The sequence below is a fragment of the Humulus lupulus genome, chromosome 6 (genome assembly GCF_963169125.1).
Source record: "Humulus lupulus chromosome 6, drHumLupu1.1, whole genome shotgun sequence".
Taxonomy (NCBI): Eukaryota; Viridiplantae; Streptophyta; class Magnoliopsida; order Rosales; family Cannabaceae; genus Humulus; species Humulus lupulus.
Window position 1 is genome coordinate 7,132,232 of NC_084798.1, and position 19,270 is coordinate 7,151,501.

Consider the following 19,270-nt stretch of genomic DNA (forward strand, 5'->3'; position numbering starts at 1 on the left):
TATGACATATTTTAATAAAATTATAAAAATATAGAAAAAAATTCCATAAAAATATAAACAAATAAATTATGTCATACAAAACTTGAGGGAAAAAAATCATATTTATCAAAGTTTTTTTTTAAAAAAAAAAATATCATATTTCATGTAATATTCACTTTTTATATTGAGAAAATTAGGTGAAATATGATTTTTTTTACTTCTTTTACATATGGCATTTTAACTTTTCACTAAATATAGATTTATTTCATTTCAAGTTAATTATATAGGATTAAATTAAGGTTTATACTTTTTTGAACTCTGTGTTTTGTCTCCTTATTTATTTGGACCCTGTGTTTTACAAAATATTGTTTGGACCTTGTATTTTGGCAAAGACTAGAACACCATATCCATCAGCACTAGAAGAGTGAAACAGAAACATAGAAAATCGTAGAGGATGATAAGAGGTAGAAGAAGACCAATTTCATAAGGTCCTCACTCAGATTAGTGAGTAAGAGCAGTGCCTAAGAACGCATTCAATTGATGAGCTAAAATAGCGCTAATTCTTCAAAATTTTGAAGAAATAAGGAAAAATTATAATCCAATGGGTGAGCTAAAGTACATATTTATTATACCTCATAATGAATCATTCTCCACATATAGAGAAGGTTTAGCTCTTTTTCTCTTTCCATTTTATTTATATTTTCTCATTCTTTTTCTTTCCTTTTTTATTATTATAATAAAAAAATAATATTTAATTGATGTAGAGAATATATACAGTAAAAATAGAGAAGTTTACTTATGATGTAATGTAAAATAAAATAAGTAGGATTTTGGTGATGTATTTTGAAGAATAGAATAGAGAATCAATGAGAGTGCTCTAACAAACTAAAATAACATAAACAAAATTAACCAAAAAAAAAGTAATGAAAACTTAACTAATAAACACAATAACAGATGGCATTAAATGTCTAAATTGAATACAACAGCAGACCAAGATAACTTTGTCAATAACTACAGTTTCACCCAAAAAAAAAAAAAACTAGATTTGGAATCTAGCTATTATTTTATTTTATTATTTTAAATTAAACACACAAAATAAATATTACCATAACATGTCCTAGCTAGAAATACTGAAACCATAAAACAAGAACAAGAAAAATAATTTTACAGCTCAAATGCTCAGGTTCTAGCTCTGTCATCCTCCACGCCAGCTACATACCAAAATCTTCACCAGTATGTTCTAAAAAAGATAACAAAAAAAATTACCTTAATGTAAATGTAAGAGTGATTTAAATGATAGTGTAATAATAAAAAAAGACCCCAAAAAATTAAAGCCAGCGTCCAAAAATTCGCATTAATTGAAGACAAGCAAATCTATAGGAGGGGTCCAGAAAAAGCGTCCCACAAAATCCAATGAAGAATCCCACACCAATTCCAATGTAAAATGATGACATGTTAAACCATTCCCCATCATCGTCTTCCTCAAGGCTTCCATTTGAACCAGAAGGATTTTGCAATATTGATGTCTCATCTCCAGGGCATGAGCTTGTTAGAGGAGGTCCACAGAGTGCTAGATTTTTATCGTATGAAGAAGCATCAAAGGTTTGCAGTTGAGTAATTGATGGGATTCTCCCCAACAATTTATTATTAGACAAATCCAAGTAATTCAACAAAGATACTTCAGCCAAACTTGTGGGAATTTTTCCCGAAAGCTTGTTGTGAGACAGATCCAATGATTCAAGCTTTCTCAAGTTCCCCATCTTCTTCGGAATGCTACCATTCAGTTCATTTCTCGATAGGTTTAGTTGAACCAATTGTATGAGATTAGTTACTTCAGTAGGAATATCTCCACTCAATTTGTTGCTTGATAGATCAATGACTCTTAGTAATCCAAGAATATTACCATATTCATACTCTATTCCCTTCCAAACAATCCACGCGATATTGTCAAAACTAGTAACATAGCCGCTAGATGGTAAGGGGTTGAATGCTATTGAAAGGGTGGTTCCATCACCATATGGCTCTTCCACCATGGAGGTGAAATTCTCAAAGCATGAAGGAATGTCTTTAGATAAATTATTTTCGAAAAGATCCAATATTTGAATGTAGAGTTCCAGAATTTACTTAGCTAGTTAGATAGTAGTATTAGTAGTAATAGCTAGTATTAGCTATAGTATGTTCATTACTGTAGATTTTGGTTCAAGCCGGGACTTATTTGGAAACTCCTAGCAATATTTATGGATTTTATAAGTTTAACCTATAATTTAAGAATATTAATTATAACATAAGGCTTGATTAATATTGCTGGTTATTAACATGATAATTATTATAACCTAAGGTTTAGATAGAGCCAATAAGAATATGACACTTGTCATGAGCATAGTTATTCCTAAGGTTTGGATAGAACCAATAGGAATATGACACTTGTCATATGTATGATTATTAAGGAATTATTATTTTAATGATAAAATAAGGGAAATATAAGACTTAGTCTTCACCAGAATTTGTTAGGAGCTTGACATTTGTCACAATTTCATTTATTTGTGATTTAGATAATTAAATAGATTTTTCGTAACTTTAGGGTAATGTAACTTCCGACCTATTTTTGACCCATTTATGTTATGAATTTCGAAAAATAGTATTTCTAAAAAGTTGTATAAAGATATTCTAAATCGGAGTCCTATAACTCCATATATGTTGATTTTATTGTAGGTTAGTTTAGAGTTACGAGATTTAAGGAGTTAGAAGTTAGGATTCTATTTGATTGTTTTTTCTTGTTTTTAAAAATCAACCTTTGTTGACCAAGTCCTAAGCCTTTGGCTGAAGGATATTCAAATATTTTCAATTAAATTCATTATTTTTATTCAAAGCCAAAAAGAATATTTTTATTCCTAGAACTCTATAAATAGGACCTAGCACCAAGCTTTTTCATTCATTCTTCAAGCATTGATTAGAGCCTTCTAGGTGCTAGTGAGACTATAGAGTGATAAACACTTGGGTTGGGGTTATAAGCTTTGTCATTCTAAGCTTATTAGACACTTGGGAAGTAAGGTTCATAGAGTGTATTTCGGTTTCGAGGGGTAATTCGATCATAGCAATTTCAAAGGTATTCCTATTCTTAGTTCCTAATCTGTATTGTTAGTTCTTATAGTTTTTCTCTACTCAATTCCAAACCCAATCTTCTCTATTCTTGGTTAGGCATCTAAGTTCTACGAACTTGAGATTTCTTGTTGGTAAGTATTTTCTCGATGGTTTAGTTCATTCCTCTTCATCTCTTTCTTTTAGAAAACTCACCTCTCTATTAATGGTTTTTAGGAGTGTTCAAAAATCCCGACTTTGTTCTCATCATCCCGGTATTTTGGTAAGGAAAATAGGATAGATCTTGTATGTTTGTATGATATGTTATGCTATGTTTATGTTATGATATGTTTATGCTATAATAAGTATATGTATGCTATGTTTTGTAGTCCTTGGGCATATGACTTGTTTAGATAACAAGCCCCAAGATTATGTTTTTAGTCACTTGGGCATATGACTTGCTTAGATAGCAAGCCCAAGATTAGTTTATCATTTTCATGGTTTAGAGTTATGGTTTACCCTACCTCAGATATTAGACTGGGGACCTAGATGGGTTATCATAACTACCATGTGATCTAACCTACCTCAGATATTAGACAGGGGACCTAGATGGTTTATCGCATCCCATGTTAATGAGTTAATGGCCATTCATATTGTAGTCCTATATGGTATATGTTTTTATAGCCATATGTTTTATAGTGTATGCATATGATATATGGTATATATTTTTATAGTCATATGTTTTATAGTTTATGTTTATGATGTAGTTTTATGCTTATGATATATGATGTATGTTTTTAGTAGGTTTTCCTTGCTGGGCACTAGGCTCATTCCATTATTTTTAGTGTGATGCAGGAAAATGAATATGGAAGGCGGAAGGATTCTTGGTAGCTTGGCTTGTATGTTGAGGATGGATGGAATGTGTGGACTGCGTGTCGATCGAGGATGAAGTTATTTATTTTTACTCTTTTAAATCATATTTTTTCCGCATTTAGTTTTGTAAACAATTTTCTTTAGTTTAAAATTATGTTTTATGTTTTAAACAATGGGTACCCATGCCATATTTTCTATTATTATGTAATTGATATAATATTTTGAGGTTTAATAAAGTTATATTATTTCTTATGTATCTTTCCCAAAATAGTAGCTATGTATAGTAGATCTAATGGTCTAAGGACTTAGAAATAGTTGGGTCATTACATTGAATCTTGGTAAGATGGCAGAGATTTAATGGTACACTCCCATATAATTTATTTGACTTGAGACTAAGAAAAACTAGAGTTGTTAATCTTTCACCAATCCACAATGGTATTATGTGCTCCAAATTATTGTGTCCCAAATAAAAAACTCGAAGCTCGGTGCAGTTTTTCAACGAGGAAGGCAAAGCTCCTGAGAAGTTATTATGTCTCAATTGTAGAGTTTGAATGTAATCCCAACTTGAACTTATCGAGTTGGGGATCTCCCCAGTTAGCTCATTGTTGTTCAACTTCAAAACACAAAGAGTATTAAAATTCTTCCAACAATCTGGAAGCCTTCCGGATAATTTATTATAAGAAAGGTCAAGAATTATTGTCAACGCCTCATTTGCTTCACAAAGAAAAGGCCTACAATCACTGAATTTATTATCGGAAAGATACAAGTAAGTTGTATTTGACAGAGAAGGCAGAATGGAGCCTTGGAATTGGTTGAAACTCAAATCAACTCTATAAATAGACTTTAATGGAAAACTTGGCAAGGAGCCACCGATGAGATTGTAAGACATGTTTAAATAATCCAAATTGTGAATTATATTACTGAACCAACTAGAAACATCACCAGAAATTTCAGAATTGGAGATTTAATTGTGTTTGGAGCCAAAGTGGGAATTGAGGACCTAACTTGCAAGAAGACAACATTATGTCTGTCAATTGAAATGAGGGGACCCAATTGGATTTGAATTTCAATTGCACAGAGTTATATGATAAGTCTAGTGTCTTCAAATTAGGACAACATAAGTTAACTTCGGATATGACCCCTGTGAGGGAATTCGAAGATACATCTAAGCTCTCAAGAAGATAAAGCTCACCAATACTAGCAACTGAAGTACCATTGAACTTGTTATTAGCTGCACTGAAAACTGTCAAGTTGGACATCGAGGAAAGATCATGCAATAGACTAGTGAGGTTGTTGTTGTCTAAATATAACTCACCAAGATTTGGAAATCTTTTTAAACGATTAGGAAAAGGGCCTTCAATCAGATTACCTTCAAGAATTAAATGCCTCAAAGATGGGAAAGTTTTCGCATCTTCAAGAATTAATCCTCTAAGTTGGTTAGAACCCAAATACAAAATCTCCAAGGAGTACCTAGTTGAACCTGATAGGCTCTCAAAAAGATCATGTACCGTTCTGCCCATATTGTTTTGAGAAATATCCAAATATTTAACGTTGGGAAGATTCCCCAAGGATTTTGGGAACCCAAAACCAACTTCATTACTTGACAAATCAATGTTTCTAAGATAATTTTTATGACCAAAAGAATCTGGAAAGGAACCATTTATGATGTTATTAGTGAGTTCGAGGTCAATAAGGTTCACAGAAGAAGTCAAAACCAAGATATGGCCGTGGGATGCATAGAATTGTAACTAAGGATGAGATTTTTGAGAAAATTTGGTAAATTTGAGTAGGGAAGAGAAGAAACATCTACCTTCGGAAGTAGACAATATGATATATCTAAGCTTAGCAAGGAAGATGGAACCTTAAAAGATTGAAGGCCGGCTCTAGTAAAATTGACATTGCCGAGGATGGAAGTCCTCAAAGAAGTGAGGTATGAGAGCCATCCAAAATTATCAGCAACCATTTGATTAATATTGTCAAAAGATGTGTAAAGACCAAGATATTGCAGTTTGGTAAGATTTCCAAGCTCGGAAGGAATAGCTCCCCTCATAGGATTTCCGCCAAGATCAAGATATATGAGATCTATTAAAGCTCCAATAAACTTTGGTATTCCACTGAAGTTCGTCCCATGAAAGTCCAGGTACTGCAACTTCTGTAGCTCAACTAAGGAGGAGCCAATCTCACCACCGATTGCATAGTCATAACCATCAGTATTATCATCATAAACACTGCTAAAATCAATCTTAATCACGTGATTGGTTCAGTTATCACAAGTAATACCTGTCTAATTGCAACAGTTTTGGTTTGTGCTATTATTGATTGTCCAAGAGGAGAGAATGTTACCTGGATCTACAACTCTCTTAAAGCTGAGGAGAGCTTCTCTTTCTTTCTCTATGCACTGTGCTTGATCATTCACTCTTCTGCTGCTACTTTTCTGATCAGCCACTGCATGAGTATTAGAGGTGGCAACCAACAAGAGAAGCACTGCAATTATCATATTGCTGAAAATGTTTTCAAAGTGAGAATGCAAAAAATCATAGTCAAGCAATGGATGGCGGATACGATATTTATAACTAGTGAAGTTGAATGAGTCAAAAGGCAAAATAAATCTTTAATACTTTTTCCTTTCATACGAGCTATTGACTTCAGAATACAAAAAGAAAAGGGCAAGAAAAAGAATTTTCCTGGTGAGGACGTAAGGACCTTTATATGTCTTTTGTTAATAATTAAATCATTCTGCCTTAGATTTCCACAAAAAAGTGTTTTTCCTTTCATATATATTTTGTTATTGACTTTAGGGCCACAAATTTATTGTATAGTTGAATTTATACAAACCGTGTCATCCTTTTTCAGCGTTGCTAGTTGGTACAACCAAGAAAGAATGCATGTTTCCTTAGTTTTGTTAAATTTGTAAGATTATTATATAAAATTTAAATAAATAAATAATATTATATATATGATAACTTTTTCAACGTTCTGGATAGCTATGACTGTTACACTGTGTATTTTAGATATTGTTAGACTCGCTAAACGAGTTATTTGACCATAACCATGTAACTAAACATGATTAACAGTTTATAGTTAAAAAATTTGGTCAAAATGGAATAATTATTTCATTAAAAATATTTACGCTCATACATGGGATCCCAACATAACGTTTAAAAGGTTTATTACAGTTCAAAAGTTACAACCAGCCGACCTAAGCGGCAAAATAAGGTTCAACCCTAGTTCCTCTTAGAAACTCCCGATCGTAGTGTTCGAGCAGCCGCATATATATACATCGCCACCGAAGCTCTCAACCTCACGTTTGGTCCAGCTTCCCTTTCCCATTTCCTGCATCACATAGCACCCGTGAGCCAAGACTCGGCAAGAAAACTTAAACATGCTCGTAAGCAGTTAATAATATATCATAGAATCATAATAAGCATGCCTAGTAGTAATAACCCTACTCATGCATGCATTCTATGCAAATAAATGACTACACTGTCACATTGGGGCCCACTGCTCTAACCAGATGACTAATAAGTCATACCGGGGCCATGTCGTAAGATCCTGGACTAATAAGTCACCCCGGGGCCCATTGCCCTATCCTCTGCGTAACCAGCCTTAGAGCTAGCCCAGCATACCTGATGCTTAATTTTTCACGACCAATTGGTCGGACAAGCGTATCATGCGCTCCTGGTTAGGCCTAACCACAACGACCAGCGCTCAGCGCACTATTGGCGCCCTTGACTTATAAGTCAATGCTTTCAACCAGCGCTCAGCGCTATTGCCAGCCTCGACTCATAAGTCAAGCCTTTCTTAATCAGATAATGCAAACAGACATACATTATATAACAAATATCTAGATACAGAGCATTCAGCATGCTTAATCAAACAATCACAGGCATAATCATAATCATGCACATTTACAGGGGCCCAAGCCCTAATCAAATCTATATTTAACAACCGGGTCAAGCCTTAATCACGTACATCACGTATTGAGTGGAGTTTTCTTACCAAATTGTTAACTTACCAATTACTTGAAAAAGTTATCACAGTTAGTCACCAACAAGTTTATATATAAAAATTGATGTATAATAATGATAGTTATCGATTTTGTAACTATGAGTTACAATATACTAACAATATGTACAAATTTGGTAACTATAAATTATCATATAAATATCAATTTTGGGAAAATTATACTGCTGTTCTTTATGCTAATGAAGTCTTCTCGAACAGCTATCTTATCTCGACCAACTCTTGAGAATTTGATGTCTTTACTGCCACGTGTCCTCTTCAAGTGCCACGTCACCACGTCCAATTTCAGGTCAAACATTTGCCCCCCAAGTTTATCTTAGTGCGACCAGCACTAGATAAACTTGCATGCTTCGACCAAGCTGGTGTTATGGTCATTTTAGGTTTGTTTTAGATTATGTTTTTAGTTATTTAGGATTGTTTAGTGCATATTTACGCTTGTTTTCTTCTTGTTTCAGGTTTTAATGGTCAAGTACATGATATGGAGTAAAATGAGAAGAAACATGTTAAATATGATGAATAAGATGGATTTAGTGTTTATTGCAGAGTTTCAAGACATTACGTGTGGAAAATACTACATTAAAGATTTATGCTCTATAACATAATTCTGAGACTTCAAGATGTATTTTGACCATAATTTCTTCACTTTATGGAAATACTTCTTGAAATAAAAGTTGTAGATATTTCTCTTCGCTTTCCATATATTTTTGAATCATTCAATTCGGAGTTATATCAAAGGAGTTATGATCAAAATACGATGAGCTGACGTTGTAGGTTGTTTGAAATGGGTTTCAATTTTATTCTGTACAATCAGCGCCCCAGCGCTGTCGAGAAACAGAGAACATGATTTAATGCAGGTTGTAGCGCCTAGGCGCTACATTTCAATGCCCCAACGCTATCAGTTTTCCACAAGCGTATTTTGAGACTTATCTACATTGCCCCAGCGCTATCTTGAGGCGCCCCAGCGTTAGGGTCCGTACGGAAACAGAATTTAGGGGAATTTCAGGGGCAATCTTTTCTTTTCATGCAAAAATGAATTAGGGCCTATAAAAAGCTTCCTTAATGACGTTTTTAGGAGAGGGAGATCAGATTAAGCAAGAAGGAGGCTAGAGAAGACACAAAAACCTAGAGTTCTTTTTCTTTATCTTTTGATTTAGACTATGTTAAATTCTATGTTAATGTTTGATTTACTCATGTTTATGAACTAAATTTCTGTTTAGGTTTTCTAATTGACTCTCTTGAAACTCTATTATGATTTAATGCATTTATTTATTTCTTCTTCATCTGAAATCTATTCAATTTGTGTTTATTGTGTATGTGATTGACTGCGCACCTTTTACATATGATTTATGAATTTGAATCAAAATCTAAAAGGTGAGATTTAAATATGCTAAAATTGAATAGACATAGATTTCAATTTAGAATGAGAGTATCAAATTGGTTTATGTGATTTAAGGTTGTATTCATTGCTTCCTATTGTTTGAATTGACCATAGAAATATAGGGAATCCACATTAGGTCGAGTTTTCTATTTCTTAACCCGAATAGATAACACTTTGGTTTGCCTATCATTTCAGTGAGAAGAATTTCAGTAGTAAATGCATTAAAGAATAATAGAGTGGATAGTAGAGAAGATTAGGATTCCTAATTGTTTCATAGTGAATTTAATCTTTGTGTTCTTGTTATTATTTGATTTCTGCAATTTTCATTTATTTCTGTTTTCTTATTTTCAAATTTCACAAATCCAGTTTTCATTAGCCAAATAGAAACTAGAAATTAATTATTTGGTAATTGATAAATCAGTCTTCGTGGGACGATACTCGTTCTTATCAAGATTTATTATAAATTGCGATTGCGTATACTTGCGTAGCTATAAAATCTGCAACAGCTGGCGCCTTATGAGACTATAACATACTAAAATTCATAGCATTACTTTTATAGGCAATGATCGCACTTCCTTGGTAAGGCAACCAATGGTCTTTTAGGTTCCCTAAGCCTTATGATAACACATTTTGAGGCAGGAATAATGGTACTTCTTAGAAAAAGTAGGCGACGTTTCAGTTTTCCATGCAGCTGACATCACATCCACCCAAAAACTCATGATTAATTCTCTCTGCTGACGTCATCTGCTCGAGTGCGAGCCGTGGGTCTATGTAACGCCCTACTTCCTTAGAGTCGTTACTAAGTGAGTTTTAAACGTGCTTTTAACTCACTAATCGAGGTTTTAAGGCAAACGTGTAATCAAACCATAAACAGAGTCAAAAGCATCTCTCAGAATCAATCCCGAGCCCTCGAGACCTCCCGGATCCCCACACAAAGTGGCGGAAGCGTCCCCCGAGCCCCCTGGGCAAAAGCCTAAAAACTGAATTTTCCCCTGCCCAGAAATGGCCTAGCGTCGCGGCGCTAGCCCTTAAGGGCCGCGGCTGTAGAGTCCAAGAACTTTACTTACCTAATTGTTTAGTAGTATTATAGTATGTTGAGTGTTATCATTGTTACTTTGGATTTTTGGTTCAGACCGGGAGTTATTTGGACACTCATAGTAGTACTTATAGATTTTCTAAGTTTAACCTATAGTTTAAGAATATTAAGTATAACCTAAGGTTTGATTAATGTGTCTGATATTAAGGAATATATTATTATATTATAAGGTTTAGACATCAACCAATAGGATTTTAAGCACATGTTTTGAATGGTAATTAAGGATTTAGTATTTTTGAGGATTAAATTAAATAAGGGTAAAAGTTTGAATGTATAGGGTCAGTCAACAGCTTTGAGCACGTTGAGGGCTTAGTCAAGGCTGTTTACTCCATTCAAACTCAGCTAAAAATGTGTAAATTCGTGTTTAAATATTCAGCGTATGCCGATATATCGCAGCTATAGGGGGCGATATGTCGCAGCACGTAGATACGGAAAACACGAATCGATGCACGGTCGCCTCGGGAACAAAGGTCCAGGCGATATATCGCCTATAGGGGGCGATATATCGCCTCCACCAGGATGAATTCAAATACATTTGAATTCTTTTCCCTTCAGCCATTCAAACTCCTTCAACAGTCCAGCATCTTCTGAACGAGTCTTCAGCCTCTGCTGAACGATTATTCAAATGATTTTCACCTAAAAAGCCATTATTTTTATTCAAGTAAAATCAAGATATTTTCATTCCCAAACTCTATAAATAGGACCTAGTACCCAGCCATTATTCACCATTTGCTCTAAGTTCAGAGGCTGCTAGTGTTAAGTGAGTGAGAGAGTGTAAACACTTGGTTTGGGGAAAAACTATAAGCTTAAACATCATAAGCTTATCAAACACTTGGGAAGTAAGTGAGTGCTATAGTATTTCGGTAGATGTTAGATTGATCTTGCAATCTTTGAGGTAAACCCAAAACTCTAGTCCTTTCTGTATTCTATGTTATTTCTTTTCTCAAAACCTTCTACTCAGTCCCCTAACCTTATTCTTATTTTGGTTAGGGAATCCAAGTTCTTAAGCACTTAAGTGGTGGTAAGCATATTTTCGTTTAATGGTTTAGTCTTCCTATTCTCTTTCATTTCATCTCCTTTCTTTAGACTCACCCTTGTTCATTGTGGTTTTAGGAGTGTTCCAAAAGTCCTAACTCAGTCCATTTTATCCCGGTAACTTTGGTAAGGAAAATAGGCTAGAAATAATATGTTATGTGCTTATGTTATCTATATGTTTATGTTATTAAAAGTATTATGATATGTATATGTGTATGTAGGCTTGGGCATATGACCCATATGACTAACAAGACCCCAAATGGGCTATGGGCATATGACCTACTTAGCTAGTAGGACCCCATTAACCCCATGGGCATATGCTTGTTTAGTCTATGGGACCCCAAGTAATAATGGCCATTATAATAAGTGTATGTTATATGTATTATGTTAAGTCTTTATGTTTTCTTATGAAATTGTGTATATGACTATGTGTTAGGTTTTTCCTTGCTGGGCATTAGGCTCACTCCTTTCTGTTTATGTGCAGGAAAATAAGCTTAGAGGCGGTAAGATTCGTGATGCTTGGGAGGATGTGTATCGATGATGAATGGAGTCAAGGGGCCGAGCGTTATCGATTCGAGGATGTAGTCTCCTTTTATGTTTTTTTATGGTTTTACATGTATTTTCCGCATTATTATGTAATGTCTTTTATTTTTAAATCATGTTTTGGTTTTAAAGACAATGGGATCCCAAAATCCTTCTTAGTATTCTGTTTCTTTGTAAATAACTCTTATTTTCAAGTTACTCAATAAATTGTGGTATTTTCGTAAAATGTAAGTTTTTATGTATAGTTTCGATAATGGTCCAATTAGTCTAGATTAGTGGGTCATTACAGTTGGTATCAGAGAAAACGGTTCCTTCGCATGAAGTTCTCCTCGATACACATGCTCAAAGCTCCGAATCGGACCGCCAAGTAAGTGTTTAAGTTACAAGTTACAAGTTACTTTGTCTATGTGTATAGCTAACAACTTTAGTGTTTATGTTTCAGTTAAAAATGAATGGAGCTTTAACCTACCAAGATATCCGAGCCATTAAGGCCTTAAAAAGAATAAGGGAACCAAGAAACACCGTAGGAGCCTTAGAAAGGATTACACGAAGGTTGCTTTTGTTTCACCAAGCAATAGGTGGCCTTCAAGAGGCTAAACAAATAATGCTAAGATCAACAGAACAATATGTATTAGTGATTAGGTTGTTTAAAGATTTCCATCCTGTAATAGCAGCCTTAGAAGAAATATGGGAAGAAATGAATGATGAGGATGAATCACCATTAGCAATGAGATACTATTTCCTCTTAGTTAGGTTCACCGCAAAATTTGAATTTCAATTCACCAAGGAGCAAAAGAATAGGATTCTCACAAACCTTCCTAGAGGGCATTTTGATGCTCATGATAATGATGACTATGAGGCTATAGATGATGATATGTTAGATGACGGATAGGATGTAGAAGATCCCGATTTTTAGATTAGTAGTTTTTATTTGTTTTATTTACTTTTATGTTATGATTGTAATAAGTGAAATTGTTTTCCAAATGAATAAACATGCTATTTGAATATCATGTGTGAGTTTGAAATTTTTTTCACAATCATAATAAATACTAAATAAAATGAATAATGACTGAGTTCGGTGAGGGTGGATACGAATCAATGAACCTGGTTTCCTTGTTGAGAGTTAGGGGGCCTTAGTAGTGGGAACGATTTTACTGATCCCAGCCCTCCCTCAATATGGTTAACTTTGGAACAAAGATAAGTTTCGAGCCTGAGAATTAAGTCATATAGGATGATTAGAAACACACTTAGAAAATAAATATGACTTGTTTTTCTAAGTATAGAAACCCACTCTAATAATAAATAAAGACCTATATAATTTTTCATAAAAAGTCATAATAAATAGGTCCGAGATATGTTTGTTTTAGAATAAGTTTTTGCCTTAGAGCCTATTAGGAAAAAGTTCTAACATGTTTCTTTTAACTGTTAGAACTCTGCTACGATGTCTCTCCGAAGATCTGCTCGCACCAACGGGAACGCTTCCAACGATGTTCCAGCGACCAATGCGGTCCCTACCGTTCGCCGAAGGAGAGTACGTGTTACTGCTCGCCGCAACGCACCGGCACAGCCAGCTGACAACACTGCAGAGATTGCCAGACTACGACAGCAAGTCGAGGAACTTCTGCAGCAACAACGCCAACAGGCTCAATCTCAGCCTCAGCCTCCGCCACAGCCGCAGCCACAGCCAATGGCCCCAGCACCCCAACAAGTTGGTCCGTATGGGGGATGGCCTATGACGAACTACGCTCCTTATCCTGTTCAGCACATGGAGCCAGTGTACGAGAGGTTCCGCAAGCAGCACGCTCCGAACTTCGAAGGGACTACGGACCCCTTTGAAGCAGAAGAATGGCTAAGGAATGTGGAGCCGATCCTAGCTCACATGAACCTTAGTAATGCAGACCGCATATCCTGCGTCTCATCTTTACTCAAGAAAGATGCCAGGATATGGTGGGATTTGGTCCAGCAATCCCACGATGCTGCCACTATGACGTGGACCCGATTTGTGGAGCTCTTCCACAAGAAGTACTACAATTCAGCAGTGCTTGCTACGAGAGTTGAGGAGTTCACCAATCTGAAGCAAGGGAACTTAACAGTGGCGGAATATGCTCGTCAGTTCGATCGCTTAGCAAAGTTCGCAGCAGAGTTGGTTCCAACCGACTATCTAAGGGTGAACAAGTTTGTTAGAGGACTTCGCCCGAAGATCGAGATGGGGGTTAAACTAGCAAACCCGGGAAACACTTCATATGCCGACGTTCTTGAGACGGCAATTGAAGTAGAAAGGTTGCAAGCCAACGTGAGCAAAGAAGAAGCCAGCAAGCCGGAACCTAGGCAGCAGAGCCAACCTCAGGCCAGTCGGAACAACAATCAGTCCAGCAACAGTCAGTCCAACAACAACGGTAACGGACAAAAGAGAAGGCATCCTGACAACAAGCAAGCCGACAACAATAAAAGGGCACGACCAAGTAATGGGGGAAATAGGTCGGGCTACGTGGAATACCCGCCATGTGCCAAATGTCAGAAGAAGCATCCTGGAGAATGCCGTGCCAACACCAAGGAGTGTTTCAACTGTGGTCAAGAAGGGCATCGTAAAAGAGACTGTCCTCAGCAAAAGCCGGAAGGAAAGAAGGACGAAAAGATGGTTCCTGCTCGGGTTTTTGCTTTAACCCAAGGAGAGGCGGATGCTAGCAACAAGGTGGTCACAGGTCAGGTTTCCATCCTCAATAAATTATGTCATGTATTATTTGATTCGGGAGCCACCCATTCGTATATTTCGTTAGGAATGATAGATAAACTAGACAAACCTAGTGAAAGATTTAGAACTAGGTTTGCAACCGAGTTGCCTTCGGGCAAAGTAGTTCTATCATCACGAATTGTACGAGGCGTACCAATCAAGATTGAGGACAAGGAACTAGAAGGAGACCTGATAGAGCTGGTGATCAAAGACTTCGACGTCATACTAGGCATGGATTGGCTAGCACGGCATGGCGCAACGATCGACTGCAGACGCAAGAAGGTGACATTCGATACTCCTGACGGCCAGAAACTGTGCTTCATGGGACAAGCTTCAGGACTACGCACACCGTTAGTATCATCTCTCAAAGCTCAGAGAATGATGGAGAAAGGATGTCAAGCATTCTTAGCCAACATCACGAATGTGGAGAAGGAGACATCACTCAAAGTTGGAGATGTTCGAGTCATACAAGAATTTCCAGAAGTTTTCCCCGATGACTTGCCAGGATTGCCGCCAACTAGAGAAATAGACTTCACGATAGAATTAGTACCGGGCACCGAGCCTATCTCTAAGGCACCATACCGGATGGCACCTACGGAACTCAAGGAGTTAAAGACGCAGCTACAAGAACTCCTAGACTTGGGTTTCATTAGGCCAAGCCATTCACCATGGGGAGCTCCGGTACTATTCGTGAAAAAGAAGGACGGAAGTATGCGCATGTGCATAGACTACCGTGAGCTGAATAAAGTAACGATTAAGAACAAATACCCACTACCTCGGATTGATGATTTGTTTGATCAACTCCGAGGCGCGACTGTATTCTCTAAGATCGATTTACGGTCCGGGTATCATCAGCTCAAGGTAAAGGGGGAAGATATTCCTAAGACAGCCTTTAGGACTCGTTATGGACATTACGAGTTCTTGGTTATGTCTTTTGGTCTTACTAACGCGCCAGCCGCGTTTATGGACTTAATGAATAGGGTCTTCAAGGACTACTTGGATAAATTCGTCGTTGTGTTCATCGACGACATTTTAATTTACTCCAAGGATGAAGTGGAGCACGAGGAACACTTGAGGATAATTTTGACGCGATTGAAGGAGCACCAACTCTACGCGAAGTTCAAGAAATGCGAGTTTTGGCTCTCACAAGTGGCGTTCCTCGGGCACATCATATCGAAAGACGGAGTTGCAGTAGATCCATCGAAGGTAGAGGCCGTGAAAGATTGGCCTAGACCAAAGAACGCGTCGGAAGTAAGAAGCTTCTTAGGGCTAGCAGGTTACTATAGAAAGTTTGTAGAGGGCTTTTCTAAAATAGCCACTCCACTCACCAACCTGACCCGGAAGCAACAAAAGTTTAACTGGAATGATAAGTGTGAGGAAAGCTTCCAGTTGCTTAAGGATAAGCTTTGCTCAACACCAGTACTTAGTGTCCCAACACCCAACGACAAGTTCGTTGTCTACTGTGATGCATCAAAGTTAGGATTGGGATGCGTACTGATGCAAAATGACAAGGTGATAGCCTACGCGTCACGTCAGTTAAAGGAGTATGAACAACGCTATCCAACTCACGATATGGAGTTGGCAGCGGTGGTCTTTGCGTTAAAAATCTGGCGCCATTATCTTTACGGAGAACGGTGCGAGATTTATACGGACCACAAAAGTTTAAAATACTTCTTCACTCAGAAGGAGCTTAACATGAGGCAGCGCCGGTGGTTGGAATTAGTAAAGGATTACGACTGCGAAATCCTATACCACCCGGGGAAGGCAAACGTAGTTGCCGATGCACTTAGCCGAAAAAGTTATGGGAACTTAGCAGCCTTATCCGGAATAGAAAAGCCACTACAGCAGGAGCTTATCAGTGCCGGAATAGAAGTGGTTGTAGGCAAGTTGGCTAACTTGTCTATCCAATCGAATATGCTAGAAGACATACGGAATGGTCAGAGACATGATGATTCACTAGCAACGCACATGGATGCAGTCAGAGAAGGCAAGACTACAGATTTCTCAATATCCAGTCAAGGTTTATTGAGATATAAGGATCGGGTATGCGTGCCAGACGATCAAAGTATTAAGAAGACGATCCTAGAAGAAGCGCACAACACCCCATACTCGGTTCATCCAGGGTCTACCAAGATGACTCATGACATCAAGGCAGTCTATTGGTGGCCAGGGATGAAGAAGGACATAGCAGAATATGTATCTAAGTGTCTGGTATGCCAGCAAGTGAAGGCGGAGCATCAGCGGCCTGCAGGATTATTGCAACCGCTTAGCATACCGGAGTGGAAGTGGGACGATATAGCCATGGACTTCGTGACGGGTCTGCCAAAGACAAATAAGCAGCATGATTCTGCTTGGATAGTCATAGATAGACTAACCAAGTCGGCTCATTTTCTGCCTGTTAAGACTTCTTATACGGCAGACCAATATGCAGACATCTACATCCAAGAGATTGTACGATTGCATGGAATCCCCAAGACGATAGTATCAGATAGAGGATCAGTGTTTACGTCAAGATTTTGGAGAAGCTTACAGAAAGCCATGGGTACTAAGTTAAGTCTTAGTACAGCTTTCCATCCTCAGACAGATGGGCAGTCAGAGCGTACGATTCAGATTTTAGAGGATATGCTACGCGCATGTGTACTTGACTTCGGAGGATCGTGGAACAAGTACTTACCGCTGATCGAGTTCTCGTACAACAATAGCTACCAGTCGACGATCGAGATGGCACCTTATGAGTTGCTATATGGAAGAAGGTGCCGATCACCGTTGCACTGGGACGAGGTAGGAGAAAGGCAGCTTCTAGGGCCCGAAGCTGTTAGGCAAGCTCAAGAAGCAGTAACGCTTATTAGACAGCGTATGCTTGCTGCTCAAAGCCGACAGAAAAGCTATGCAGATACCAAGAGACGCGATGTGGAGTTCCAAGTTGGAGATCAAGTCTTCCTGAAGATATCTCCTATGAAGGGTGTCAAGCGGTTCGGGAAGAAAGGCAAGCTCAGTCCCCGATTCTTAGGTCCTTTTGAGATATTGGACAAAGTGGGACCAGTTGCGTATAGACTAGCCCTACCGCCAGCACTAGCCGATAGTCACAACGTCTTCCACATCTCGATGTTACGCAAGTATGTGTCAGACCCATCTCACGTCCTCAAGTACGATACCATAGCACTCCAGAAAGACTTAAGTTACGAGGAACGACCGGTTAGCATCCTAGATAGGGGGATGAAGCAGTTACGGTCCAAGAGCTTTCCTATAGTTAAAGTCCTATGGAGCAATAGTTCTGAACGCGAGGCAACGTGGGAGTTGGAAAAGGACATGCAGAGCCGGTATCCGGAATTATTTGGTAAGTAAATTTCGAGGACGAAATTCTTTTTAGTAGGGGAGAATTGTAGAGTCCAAGAACTTTACTTACCTAATTGTTTAGTAGTATTATAGTATGTTGAGTGTTATCATTGTTACTTTGGATTTTTGGTTCAGACCGGGAGTTATTTGGACACTCATAGTAGTACTTATAGATTTTCTAAGTTTAACCTATAGTTTAAGAATATTAAGTATAACCTAAGGTTTGATTAATGTGTCTGATATTAAGGAATATATTATTATATTATAAGGTTTAGACATCAACCAATAGGATTTTAAGCACATGTTTTGAATGGTAATTAAGGATTTAGTATTTTTGAGGATTAAATTAAATAAGGGTAAAAGTTTGAATGTATAGGGTCAGTCAACAGCTTTGAGCACGTTGAGGGCTTAGTCAAGGCTGTTTACTCCATTCAAACTCAGCTAAAAATGTGTAAATTCGTGTTTAAATATTCAGCGTATGCCGATATATCGCAGCTATAGGGGGCGATATGTCGCAGCACGTAGATACGGAAAACACGAATCGATGCACGGTCGCCTCGGGAACAAAGGTCCAGGCGATATATCGCCTATAGGGGGCGATATATCGCCTCCACCAGGATGAATTCAAATACATTTGAATTCTTTTCCCTTCAGCCATTCAAACTCCTTCAACAGTCCAGCATCTTCTGAACGAGTCTTCAGCCTCTGCTGAACGATTATTCAAATGATTTTCACCTAAAAAGCCATTATTTTTATTCAAGTAAAATCAAGATATTTTCATTCCCAAACTCTATAAATAGGACCTAGTACCCAGCCATTATTCACCATTTGCTCTAAGTTCAGAGGCTGCTAGTGTTAAGTGAGTGAGAGAGTGTAAACACTTGGTTTGGGGAAAAACTATAAGCTTAAACATCATAAGCTTATCAAACACTTGGGAAGTAAGTGAGTGCTATAGTATTTCGGTAGATGTTAGATTGATCTTGCAATCTTTGAGGTAAACCCAAAACTCTAGTCCTTTCTGTATTCTATGTTATTTCTTTTCTCAAAACCTTCTACTCAGTCCCCTAACCTTATTCTTATTTTGGTTAGGGAATCCAAGTTCTTAAGCACTTAAGTGGTGGTAAGCATATTTTCGTTTAATGGTTTAGTCTTCCTATTCTCTTTCATTTCATCTCCTTTCTTTAGACTCACCCTTGTT

The 19,270-nt window shown here is 37.4% G+C and overlaps 1 long non-coding RNA gene across 1 annotated transcript; it reads right to left on the reverse strand.

Annotated features, from left to right (window-relative positions):
* Positions 1–915: 915 nt before the first annotated feature.
* Positions 916–6,467, reverse strand: LOC133781554 (uncharacterized). Its single transcript, XR_009870146.1, has 2 exons — positions 6,274–6,467; positions 916–1,219 (listed from the first exon to the last, which is right to left on the reverse strand). It is a non-coding gene; the product is annotated as an uncharacterized LOC133781554 (long non-coding RNA).
* Between the last annotated feature and the right edge of the window lie 12,803 nt (positions 6,468–19,270).